Genomic DNA, 13,883 nt, shown 5'->3' on the forward strand with positions numbered 1-13,883 from the left:
ATAAATACAATTGATGATGATGATGATATGTACATATTTACAGGTGCTGTGGGGAAGGGAAGGAGGTAAGATGGGGGGATGGATTGATTGATTGATAGTAGGTGCTTAATAAATGCCATTATTATTATTATTATTGTATTTTCTGCTCGTGGATACTCCTTCATCGGGTCAGATACTCCCTCATCGGGTCACGGCCAGTGTTCTCTGGAGGTGGGAAGCCAGGTCTTGGGGTTTTGATAGTCCATGGGGACAGGTGGCTCTCTGGGCTATAAAGCCAATATCGCATTTGGAAGGAAAGATCAGCAAACGTCCAGAAAGGAGGGAGGAGGGGAGATCACTTGACTGGTCATCATGACCACATGATGAACAGCTGAGGGTGATTAGGGGGGCTTGAGGGGCTCGCCTGGCTTGCGGTTCAGCCAATAAAACCCCTTTCATAAAGGGCCTTTTCACAGAAAACATCTCCACAAGCGGCACTGACTTCATTTCTATTTTTCACGTGTGGTGGACGGCAAAGCGGCCTTTCCTTAATGGACCTGGCATTGGAAGGGGTCTAAGTTGCCATCTAGGAGCACCCGCTGTTTTTCACCTAGGCACCAGAGGTATGTCTCTGTTTCCATCCTTCCCTTCCTTGAGGGGGTCGCTTTTGGCCATTCCACTTGGAACTTCCTGCTGTTTAAGGCGTTTGGGATTGAAAGCGAACCTAGTGCTAGATTTGTTTAGTCGAGCATTTATTCATTCAGTCAATCACATTTATGGAGTGCTTCCTGTGTGCAGAGCACTGTACCAAGCGCTTGGGAAGTACAAATGGAGAAACAGCATGGCTCAGTGGAAAGAGCCTGGGCTTTGGAGTTAGAGGTCATGGGTTCAAATCCCGGCTCTGCCAGCTGTGTGACTTTGGGCAAATCACTTCACTTCTCTGGGCCTCAGTTACCTCATCTGGAAAATGGGGGTGAAGACTGTGAGCCCCCTGTGGGACAACCTGGTCACCTTGTTACCTCCCCAGCACTTAGAACAGTGCTTTGCACATGGTAAGTGCTAATAAATGCCATTATTATTATTATTATTACAAATTGGCAACATATAGAGACGGTCCCTACCCAACAACGGGCTTACAGTCTAGAAGGGAGAGAAAGACAACAAAACAAGTAGACAGGTGTCAATGCCATCAGAATAAATAAAATTATAACACACCTTCATCCGGTGAGCTTAGCTGTAGCATGAGCCCTCCGTAAGATCTTTAGGGTTGGTTTTGAAATTGTAGAATGATCTTGTCTTCTAACTCTGTTGTACTCTCCCAGGTGCTTAGTACAGTGCTGTCACGTCCATGGTAGGTGCTCAATAAATACTATTGTTGATGGGCCATACTGTGCTGAACGGATTTCAGTTTTCCAAGCGGCCTTTTCCTGACTCCCTCTCCTGTCTGCACATTCTACACACTTGGATCAGTTGGTCAATTGTATTTATTCCTTCAACTGTATTTATTGAGCGCTTGCTTTGTGCAAAACATTGTACTAAGCACCTGGGAGAGTACAGTCTAACAATAAACAGACACGTTCCCTGCCCACAACGAGTTTACAGTCTAGATTCATTCAATCGTATTTATTGAGTGCTTACTGTGTGCAGAGCACTGTACTAAGTGCTTGGGAAGTACAAGTTGGCAACATATAGAGACGGTCCCTACCCAACAGTGGGCTCACAGTCTAGAAGGGGGAGACAGACAACAAAACAAAACATATTAACAAAATAAAATAAATAGAATAAATATGTACAAATAAAATAGAGTAATAAATACATACAAACATATATACAGGTGCTGTGGGGAGGGGAAGGAGGTAAGGCAGGGGGATGGAGAGGGGGAGAGGAAGGATGGTATTCACCCTCAGCCCCACAGCACTTATGGATTAATTCATTCAATTGTATTTATTGAGCACTTACTGTGTGCAGAGCACTGTACTAAGCGCTTGGGAAGTCCAAGTCGGCAACATAAAGAGATGGTCCCTACCCAACAACGGGCTCACAGTCTAGAAGGGGGAGACAGACAACAAAACATGTAGACAGATGTCAAAATGGTCAAAACAAATAGAATTATAGCTATATGCACATCATTAACAAAATGGATAGAATAGTAAATATGTACAAGTAAAAAGAGTAAAATCTGTACAAATATACAAGTGCTGTGGGGAGGGGAAGGAGGTAGGGCATGGGGGATGGGGAGGAGCTGTTGGGGTGGGTACTTGTTAAGCACTTTTTACTCCGTATCTCTGATGACTCTGTATAATATAATAATGGCATTTATTAAGCGCTTACTATGTGCAAAGCCCTGTTCTAAGCGCTGGGGTGGTTACAAGGTGACCATGTTGTCCCACGGGGGGCTCACAGTCTTAATCCCCATTTTATAGATGAGGGAACTGAGGCACAAAGAAGTTGAGTGACTTGCCCAAAGCCGTGTGGCATAACAGATACCATTATTACACATTAATAGTCGGCTTAGTCTTAGTCATTAATAGTCATCATTAGTCATTAGTCATAAGTCATTAGTCTTAGCCGACTAAGCGCTTAGTACAGTGCTCTGCACATAGTAAGCGCTCAATAAATACGATTGATTGATTATTATTATTGTTTATTAAGCGCTTACTATGTGCAAAGCACTGTTCTAAGCACTGGGGTGGTTACAAGGAGATCAGGTTGTCCCATGGGGGGCTCACAGTCTTAATCCCCATTTTATAGATGAGGTCACTGAGGCACAAAGAAGTTGAGTGTCTTGCCCAAAGCCATGTGGCATAACAAATGCCATCATTATTATTATTGTTTATTAAGCACTTACTATGTGCAAAGCACTGTTCTAAGCACTGGGGTGGTTACAAGGAGAGCAGGTTGTCCCACGGGGGGCTCACAGTCTTAATCCCCATTTTACAGATGAGGGAACTGAGGCCCAGAGAAGTGAAGTGACTTGCCCGAAGTCACCCAGCTGACAATTGGCGGAGTCAGGATTTGAACCCATAACCTCTGATTCCCAAGCCCGGGCTTTTTCCACTGAGCCCCACTGGATAATTTATCCCCTTCTCTACTGCAAACTCTCTGTGGTCAGGGAACATGTCTACCGACTTTGTCGTAGTGAACTCTCCCAAGTGCTTAGTACAGTGCTGTGCAAGAAGCAGCGCGGCTCAATGGAAAGAACCCGGATTTTGGAGTCAGAGGTCATGGGTTCAAATCCCACCTCCGCCAATTGTCAGCTGTGTGACTTTGGGCCAGTCACTTCACTTCTCTGTGCCTCAGTTAGCCTCATCTGTAAAATGGGGATTAAGACTGTGAGCCCCACGTGGGACAACCTGATCACCTTGTATCCTCCCCAGTGTTTAGAACAGTGCTTTGCACATAGTAAGCGCTTAACAAATGCTATTATTATTACTATTATTATTACTATGTGCAAAGCCCTGTTCTAAGCGCTGGGGTGGTTACAAGGTGACCATGTTGTCCCACGGGGGGCTCACAGTCTTAATCCCCATTTTATAGATGTATCCTCCCCAGTGCTTAGAACAGTGCTTTGCACATATAAGCACTTAATAAATGCTATTATTATTATTTTTAATAATAACTATTATTAATAATAACTTTTAGACTGTGAGCCCACTGCTGGGTAGCGACTGTCTCTATATGTTACCAACTTGTACTTCCCAAGCGCTTAGTACAGTGCTCTGCACACAGTAAGCGCTCAATAAATACGATTGTTGATGATGATTATTTTCATTATTGTAACCTCCCCAGCGCTTTGAACAGTGCTTTGCACATAGTAAGCACTTAACAAATGCTATTATTATTATTATTACCTCCCCAGAGCTTAGAACAGTGCCTTGCACATAGTGAGTGCTTAATAAATGCCATTATTATTATTAAGTGCTTAGTTCAGTGCTCTGCGCGAAGTCAGTGCTCAAGAACTACCATTGCCTTTTAGACTGTGAGCCCACTGTTGGGTGGGGACCGTCTCTAGATGTTGCCAATTTGTACTTCCCAAGCGCCTAGTACAGTGCTCTGCACATAGTAAGCGCTCAATAAATACAATTGATGATGATACTGAATAAATTAACATGTGCTGTTCTGGAGTAAACTTCTGAATTGTACTGGGGTGGCCGTGGGTCCAGAGAGTGTGCATATTTTAGGAATCAAATTACTGATTAAGTTTGGATCAGCTGCTTTGGTTGATCTCATCAATTGAGATCTCCGATCACCTGATCTGGTCTCCACTAGCGTGACTTCAGTGGTAGAAAAGGATGAATTATTCCTTTGTAACACCACAGCCAGAAAGAATTCCTCAGGAACCTTGCAGTTAATCACACAAGTCCCTGGAGAAGGGCAAGGGTAGAGTGTGTGGGAAAGAGTTTAAAATAAATGATGATTTTTTGTTCATTCATTCAATCGTATTTATTGAGCACTTTCTGTGTGCAGAGCACTGTACTAAGCACTTGGGAACACCACAGCCAGAAAGAATTCCTCAGGAACCTTGCAGTTAATCACACAAGTCCCTGGAGAAGGGCAAGGGTAGAGTTTGTGGGAAAGAGTTTAAAATAAATGATGATTTTTGTTCATTCATTCATTCAATCGTTTTTATTGAGCGCTTACTGTGTGCAGAGCACTGTACTAAGCGCTTGAACACCACAGCCAGAAATAATTCCTCAGGAACCTGGCAGCTTATCACACACAAGTGCCTGGAGAAGGGCAAGGGTAGAGTCTGTGGGAAAGAATTTAAAATAAATAAATGATGATTTTTGTTAATTCATTCAATCGTTTTTATTGAGTGCTTACTGTGTGCAGAGCACTGTACTAAGCGCTTGAACACCACAGCCAGAAATAATTCCTCAGGAACCTGGCAGCTTATCACACAAGTCCCTGGAGAAGGGCAAGGGTAGAGTTTGTGAGAAAGAGTTTAAAATAAATGATTTTTGTTCATTCAATCGTTTTTATTGAGCGCTTACTGTGTGCAGAGCACTGGACTAAGCGCTTGGGAACACCACAGCCAGAAAGAATTCCTCAGGAACCTGACTGCTTATCACACAAAAGTCCCTGGAGAAGGCCAAGGGTAGAGTTTGTGGGAAAGAGTTAAAAATAAATAAATGATTTTTGTTCATTCACTCATTCATTCAATCATTTTTTATTGAGCACTTACTGTGTGCAGAGCACTGTACTAAGCGCTTGGGAACAACACAGCCAGAAAGAATTCCTCAAGAACCTGGCAGCTTATCACACCAAGTCCCTGGAGAAGGGCAAGGGTAGAGTTTGTGGGAAAGAGTTTAAAATAAATGATGATTTTTTGTTCATTCATTCAATCGTATTTATTGAGCGCTTACTGTGTGCAGAGCACTGTACTAAGCGCTTGGGAACACCACAGCCAGGAAGAATTCCTCATGAACCTGGCAGCTTATCACACAAGTCCCTGGAGAAGGGCAAGGGTAGAGTCTGTGGGAAAGAGTTTAAAATAAATGATTTTTGTTCATTCACTCATTCATTCAATTGTTTTTATTGAGCGCTTACTGTGTGCAGGGCACTGTACTAAGCGCTTGGGAACACCACAGCCAGAAAGAATTCCTCAAGAACCTGGCAGCTTATCACACCAAGTCCCTGGAGAAGGGCAAGGGTAGAGTTTGTGGGAAAGAGTTTAAAATAAATGATGATTTTTTGTTCATTCATTCAATTGTTTTTATTGAGCGCTTACTGTGTGCAGGGCACTGTACTAAGCGCTTGGGAACACCACAGCCAGAAAGAATTCCTCAGGAACCTGGCAGCTATCACACACAAGTCCCTGGAGAAGGGCAAGGGTAGAGTTTGTGGGAAAGAGTTTAAAATAAATGATGATTTTTTGTTCATTCATTCAATCGTATTTATTGAGCGCTTACTGTGTGCAGAGCACTGTACTAAGCGCTTGGGAACACCACAGCCAGAAAGAATTCCTCAGGAACCTGGCAGCTTATCACACACAAGTCCCTGGAGAAGGGCAAGGGTAGAGTTTGTGGGAAAGAGTTTAAAATAAATAAATGATTTTTGTTCATTCACTCATTCATTCAATCATTTTTTATTGAGCACTTACTGTGTGCAGAGCACTGTACTAAGCGCTTGGGAACAACACAGCCAGAAAGAATTCCTCAAGAACCTGGCAGCTTATCACACCAAGTCCCTGGAGAAGGGCAAGGGTAGAGTTTGTGGGAAAGAGTTTAAAATAAATGATTTTTGTTCATTCACTCATTCATTCAATTGTTTTTATTGAGCGCTTACTGTGTGCAGAGCACTGTACTAAGCACTTGGGAACACCACAGCCAGAAAGAATTCCTCATGAACCTTGCAGCTTATCACACAAGTCCCTGGAGAAGGCCAAGGGTAGAGTCTGTGGGAAAGAGTTTAAAATAAATGATGATTTTTGTTCATTCATTCAATTGTTTTTATTGAGCACTTACTGTATGCAGAGCACTGTACTAAGCGCTTTGGAATAACACAGCCAGAAAGAATTCTTCAGGAACCTTGCAGCTTATCACACAAGTCCCTGGAGAAGGGCAAGGGTAGAGTTTGTGAGAAAGAGTTTAAAATAAATGATTTTTGTTCATTCAATTGTTTTTATTGAGCGCTTACTGTGTGCAGAGCACTGTACTAAGCGCTTGGGAACACCACAGCCAGAAATAATTCCTCGGGAACCTTGCAGCTTATCACACAAGTCCTTGGAGAAGGGCAAGGGTAGAGTTTGTGGGAAAGAGTTTAAAATAAATAAATGATGATTTTTGTTCATTCACTCATTCATTCAATCATTTTTATTGAGCACTTACTGTGTGCAGAGCACTGTACTAAGTGCTTGGGAACAACACAGCCAGAAAGAATTCCTCAAGAACCTGGCAGCTTATCACACCAAGTCCCTGGAGAAGGGCAAGGGTAGAGTTTGTGGGAAAGAGTTTAAAATAAATAAATGATGATTTTTGTTCATTCATTCAATCGTTTTTATTGAGCGCTTACTGTGTGCAGAGCATTGTACTAAGCACTTGGTAACACCACAGCCAGAAAGAATTCCTCAGGAACCTGGCAGCTTATCACACAAAAGTCCCTGGAGAAGGGCAAGGGTAGAGTTTGTGGGAAAGAGTTTAAATAAATGATGATTTTTGTTCATTCAATCGTTTTTATTGAGCGCTTACTAAGTGCAGAGCACTGTACTAAGCACTTGGGAACACCACAGCCAGAAAGAATTCCTCAGGAACCTTGCAGCTTATCACACAAGTCCCCGGAGAATGGTAAGGGTAGAGTTTGTGGGAAAGAGTTTAAAATAAATGATGATTTTTGTTCATTCAGTCGTTTTTATTGAGCGCTTACTGTGTGCAGAGCACTGTACTAAGCACTTGGGAACAACACAGCTAGAAAGAATTCCTCATGAACCTTGCAGCTTATCACACAAGTCCCTGGAGAAGGGCAAGGGTAGAGTTTGTGGGAAAGAGTTTAAAATAAATAAATGATGATTTTTGTTCATTCATTCAATCGTTTTTATTGAGCGCTTACTGTGTGCAGAGCATTGTACTAAGCACTTGGTAACACCACAGCCAGAAAGAATTCCTCAGGAACCTGGCAGCTTATCACACAAAAGTCCCTGGAGAAGGGCAAGGGTAGAGTTTGTGGGAAAGAGTTTAAATAAATGATGATTTTTGTTCATTCAATCGTTTTTATTGAGCACTTACTGTGGGCAGAGCACTGTACTAAGCGCTTGGGAACACCACAGCCAGAAAGAATTCCTCAGGAACCTTGCAGCTTATCACACAAAAGTCCCTGGAGAAGAGCAAGGGTAGAGTCTGGGGGAAAGAGTTTAAAATAAATGATGATTTTTGTTCATTCATTCAATCGTACTTATTGAGCGCTTACTGTGTGCAGAGCACTGTACTAAGCGCTTGGGAAGTACAAATTGGCAACATATAGAGACAGTCCCTACCCAACAGTGGACTCATAGTCTAGAAGGGGGAGAGTTAAGCGCTTACTACGTGCCAAGCAAATCCTTAGAATGTAGAAGGGGAATTACTGTGGTTTTTTGACTGTAACCTTAGAGAAGCAGCGTGGCTCAGTGGAAAGAGCCCGGGTTTTGGAGCCAGAGGACATGGGTTCAAATCCTGACCCCGCCACTTGTCAGCTGTGTGACTTTGGGCAAGTCACTTCACTTCTCTGGGCCTCAGTTACCTCATCTGGAAAATGGGGATTAAGACTGTGAGCCCCCCGTGGGACAACCTGATCTCCTTGTAACCACCCCAGTGCTTAGAACAGTGCTTTGCACATAGTAAGCGCTTCATAAACAATAATAATAATGATGGCATTTGTTAAGCGCTTACTATGTAGCACTGTTCTAAGCGCTGGGGGATTACAGAGAAGCAGCGTGGCTCAGTGGAAAGAGCCCGGGCTTTGGAGTCAGAGGTTGTGGGTTCAAATCCCGGCTCTGCCACTAGCCAGCTGTGTGACTTTGGGCAAGTCACTTAACTTCTCTGGGCCTCAGTTCCCTCATCTGTAAAATGGGGATTAAGACTGTGAGCCCCCCATGGGACAAACTGATCACCTTGTAAACTCCCCAGTGCTTCGAACAGTGCTTTGCACATAGTAAGCACTTAATAAATGCTACTATGTGCATTTCCACGTGGAAATGTTGTCCACGTGGGGCTCACAATGCCATCATCATTATTATTATTATTGACTTTTTTAATGGCATTTATTAAGCGCTTACTATGTGCAAAGCACTGTTCTAAGCGCTGGGGAGTTTACAAGGTGATGATGATAATAATAATAATAATGGCATTTATTAAGCATTTACTATGTACAAAGCACTGTTCTAAGCGCTGATCAGGTTGTCCCTTGTGGGGTTTACAGTCTTAATCCCCATTTTACAGATGAGGTAACTGAGGCACTAAGTTAAGTGACATTTAAGTGCTTACTATGTGCAGAGCACTGTTCTAAGCACTGAGCACTGTTCTAAGCGCGTGTGTGCCTTCAAAAAACAGCGTGGCTTAGTGAATAGAGCACGGGCCTAGGAGTTGGAAGAACCTGGGTTCTAATCCTGCTTCTACCACATCTCTGCCGTGTGGCCTTGGGCAAATAATAATAATGGCATTTGTTAAGCGCTTACTATGTGCCAAGCACTGTTCTAAGCACTAGGGGGGATACCAGGTGATCAGCTTGTCCCACGTGGGACTCACAGTCTTCATCCCCATTGTACAGATGAGGTAACGGAGGCTCAGAGAAGTGAAGTGACTTGCCCAAGGTCACACAGCAGACAGGTGACGGAGCGGGGATTAGAACCCATAACCTCGGACTCCCAAGCCCGTGCTCTTTCCACCGAGCCACGCTGCTTCTCTGGGCCTGTTATCGCATCTGGAAAATGGGTTTCAAGGGTGCTTTGCACATAGTAAGGGCTTAACAAGTACCATAAAAAAAAAAAGGGTGTGAGCCCCATATGGGACAGGGACTGTGTCCAATTTAATTATTAATTAATCTAGAAGTATCTAGAGAAGCAGCGTGGCCTAGTGGAAAGAGCTCGGGCTTTGGAGTCAGAGGTCATGGGTTCAAATCCCGGCTCCACCAATTGTCAGCTGTGTGACTTCACTTTTCTGGGCCTCAGTTATCTCATCTGTATCTCATCTCATCTCTCCCCCCTTTAGACTGTGAGCCCACTGTCGGGTAGGGACTGTCTCTATTTGTTACCAATTTGTACTTCCCAAGCGCTTAGTACAGTGCTCTGCACATAGTAAGCGCTCAATAAATACGATTGATGATGATGATGATGATCTGTAAAATGGGGATGAAGACTGCGAGCCCCCCCATGGGACAGCCTGATCACCTTGTAACCTCCCCAGCGCTTAGTACAGTGCTTTACACATAGTAAGAGCTTAATAAATGCCATTATTATTATTATTATTATTATTACCCCAGTGGTTAGAACAGTGCTTGGCACATAAGTGCTAAACAGGAACCATTATTATTATTATTATTGCCCTGTCAGTTTATTAGTGGGGTGGGGGCATTTTGCTGGCTGGACAGCTGTAGTGGGTGACATTTCTACTGTAACAAGGGAGGAGTCCTTTCTGCTAACAAGGGAGGAGGTGCTTTCTTGATGGCTGTGTTCTCACAGAGAAGGAAATAAGGTGGTTGATCATTCAGGGAGGTTAGTATTTAGTTGGGGCAGGGAGTGACAAGCTGGCACAAAGCACCCCGGAAACCCAGTGAGGAAAACAGATGAGGTTCCTGTCATCAATAAGAATGATAGCATTTATTACAAATGCCATTATTATTATTATTATTATTTATTAAGCACTTACTATAAGCAAAGCACTGTTCTAAGCGCTGGGGAGGTCACAAGGCGATCAGGTTGTCCCACGGGGGGCTCCCAGTCTTCATCCCCATTTTTACAGATGAGGGAACTGAGGCACAGAGAAGTTAAGTGACTTGTCCAAAGTCACACAGCTGGCAATTGGCAGAGCTTGGATTTGAACCCATGACCTCTGACTCCAAAGGCCGGGCTGTTTCCACTGAGCCACGCTGCTTCTCACACAATCAGTGTACTAAGCATTTGGAAGAGTTAGTTAATAATAATAATGATTAGTTAAGAGTTAGTTAATAATAATGATAACGGCATTTATTGAGCACTTACTATGTGCAAAGCACTATTCTAAGCGGTGGGGAGGTTACAAGGCGATCAGGTTGTCCCACGGGGGGCTCCCAGTCTTCATCCCCATTTTTACAGATGAGGGAACTGAGGCACAGAGAAGTTAAGTGACTTGCCCACAGTCACACAGCTGGCAATTGGCGGAGTGGGATTTGAATCCATGACTTCTGACTCCAAAGCCCTGGCTCTTTTCATTGAGCCGTGCTGCTTCTCAAGCAATCCATGCACTAAGCATTTGGAAGAGTTAGATGATAATAATAATAATAATAATAATGGCATTTATTGAGCGCTTACTATGTGCAAAGCACTGTTCTAAGCGCTGGGGAGGTCACAAGGCGATCACGTTGTCCCACGGGGGGCTCCCAGTCTTCATCCCCATTTTTACAGATGAGGGAACTGAGGCACAGAGAAGTTAAGTGACTTGTCCAAAGTCACACAGCTGGCCATTGGCGGAGCTTGGATTTGAACCCATGACCTCTGACTCCAAAGCCCGGGCTCTTTCCACTGAGCCATGCTGCTTCTCACACAATCAGTGTACTAAGCATTTGGAAGAGTTAGTTAATAATAATAATGATTAGTTAAGAGTTAGTTAATAATAATGATAATGGCATTTATTGAGCACTTCCTATGTGCAAAGCACTATTCTAAGCGCTGGGGAGGTTACAAGGTGATCACGTTGCCCCACGGGGGGCTCCCAGTCTTCATCCCCATTTTTACAGATGAGGGAACTGAGGCACAGAGAAGTTAAGTGACTTGCCCACAGTCACACAGCTGGCAATTGGCGGAGTGGGATTTGAATCCATGACTTCTGACTCCAAAGCCCGGGCTCTTTTCATTGAGCCGTGCTGCTTCTCAAGCAATCCATGCACTAAGCATTTGGAAGAGTTAGATGATAATAATAATAATAATCATGGCATTTATTGAGCGCTTACTATGTGCAAAGCACCGTTCTAAGCGCTGGGGAGGTTACAAGGTGATCAGGTTGTCCCACGGGGGGCTCACAGTCTTAATCCCCATTTTTACAGATGAGGGAACTGAGGCCCAGAGAAGTGAAGTGACTTGCCCACAGTCACACAGCTGACAATTGGCGGGGCTGGGATTTGAACCCATGACCTCTGACTCCAAAGCCCGGGCTCTTTCCACTGAGCCATGCTGCTTCTCAAGCAATCAGTGTACTAAGCGTTTTTAAGAGTTAGTTGACATAATCTCTGCCCTCAAGCAGCTCACAAAGAAGTTAGGAGACACTAAAATATAGTGCAGCTGGGAGGAAGCAGTAGAGACCAATAGTAGTAATTTTAATAGTAATAATAATAGTCATTATAGTAAAAATAGTAATTTTAGTATTTGTTAAGGACTTACTGTGGGCCAGGCACTGTGCTAAGCGCTAAGGTAGATGCAAATTAGGGTGGACACAGTCCCTATCCCATGTGAGGTTCACAGTCTCAATCCCCATTTTACAGATTAATTAATTCATTCATTAAATCGTATTTGGTGAGCGCTTACTGTGTGCAGAGCACTGTACTAAGCGCTTGGGAAGCACAAATTGGCGACATATAGAAACGGTCCTTACCCAACAAGGGTTCACAGATGAGGTAACCGAGGCCCAGAGAAGAGAGGTTACTTGCCCAATATCCCACAGCAGACTAGCAGAGGAGTCAGGATTAGAACCCATGACTGACAGGCCGTGCTCTGTCAACTACGCCATGCAGACTAAAGATGCGGGGGCGGAGGGGCATCCCCAAGTGCCTACTTAAGTGATGGGGAAGTGTTGAAGTAGCAGGAAGAGGAGAAATCGGGTGGGGAGATGAGAGCTTAATCAGGGAAGACCTCCTGGAGGAGGTGTCGTTTCAGAAAGGCCCCGTATTAAGTAGACAGGACAAACCCATAAGCTTCCAAAATTTGTGTCCTAATGGAATTGAGTTGAAAGGGGAAGAAGAGATGATGGATGGAACTGGGGGAGGGGAAGGGCCTGGAAAATGGATGCATCTGGTCAGGGAAGCCTTCCTGGAGGAGGTGGTCTTTGGCATGATTTTAAGGAAAGGGGAGGGAAAAGGTTCAGAGAGGATAATAATAATAATAATGTTGGTATTTGTTAAGCGCTTACTATGTGCAAAGCACTGTTCTAAGCACTGGGGGGATACAAGGTGATCAGGTTGTCCCATTTGGGGCTCACAGTCTTAATCCCCATTTTACAGATGGGGGTAACTGAGGCACAGATAATTTAAGTGAGTTGCCCAAGGTCAAACAGCTGACAAGTGGCAGAGCTGGGATTTGAACCCATGACCTCTGACTCCCAAGCCCGGGCTCTTTACACTGAGCCACGCTGCTGCTTAGGATCAGGAAGTGCTGGCTCAATTTTGTATTTTTTTAATAATAATGATCATAATGATGGCATTTGTTAAGCGCTTGCTATGTGCAAAGCACTGTTCTAAGCGCTGAGGGTGATCAGGTTGTCCCATGGGGGGTGGGGGGGCTCACAGTTTTAATCCCCATTTTACAGATGAGGGAACTGAGGCTCAGAGAAGTGGAGTGGCTTGCCCAAAGTCACACAGCTGACACTTGGCAGAGCTGGGATAATAATAATAATAATAATGGCATTTATTAAGCGCTTACTATGTGCAAAGCACTGTTCTAAGTGCTGGGGAGGTTACAAGCTGATCAGGTTGTCCCATGGGGGGCTCACAGTCTTAATCCCCATTTTACAGATGAGGTCACTGAGACACAGAGAAGTGAAGTGACTTGCCCAAAGCCACACAGCTGACACTTGGCGGAGCTGGGATTTGAACCCATGACCTCTGACTCCAAAGCCCGGGCTCTTTCCACTGAGCCACGCTTCTTTTAAGGATTTATGCCTTAAAGGTTCTTGCAAGGAATTACCTAATGGTGATTTTTGCTTATTATATGGGCAATTTGGCTATTTTAGCCAAATTAGAGAAGCAGTGTGGCTCAGTGGAAAGAGAACGGGCATTTCTAGACTGTCGGGTAGGGACCGTCTCTATATGTTGCCAACTTGTACTTCCCAAGCGCTTAGTACAGTGCTCTGCACACAGTAAGCGCTCAATGAATACGATTGATTGGAGTCAGAGTTCACGGGTTCAAATGCTGGCTCCTCCAATTGTCAGCTGTGACTTCTCTGTGCCTCAGTTCCCTCATCTGGAAAATGGGGATGAAGACTGTGGGCCCACCGTGGGACAACCTGATCACCTTGTAACCTCCCCGG

The 13,883-nt window shown here is 44.2% G+C and overlaps 1 protein-coding gene across 2 annotated transcripts in view; it reads left to right on the forward strand.

Annotated features, from left to right (window-relative positions):
* Positions 1-500: 500 nt before the first annotated feature.
* The window catches only part of RAB27A (RAB27A, member RAS oncogene family), a 50,717-nt gene continuing 37,334 nt past the window's right edge, over positions 501-13,883 (forward strand). For both annotated transcript variants that reach the window (XM_038750289.1, XM_038750290.1), the window contains exon 1: positions 501-602. The gene's annotated coding sequence lies outside the window, so the exon portion shown is untranslated. The remainder of the gene's footprint in view (positions 603-13,883) is intronic.

Source organism: Tachyglossus aculeatus, chromosome 8 (assembly GCF_015852505.1).
Source record: "Tachyglossus aculeatus isolate mTacAcu1 chromosome 8, mTacAcu1.pri, whole genome shotgun sequence".
NCBI lineage: Eukaryota > Metazoa > Chordata > Mammalia > Monotremata > Tachyglossidae > Tachyglossus > Tachyglossus aculeatus.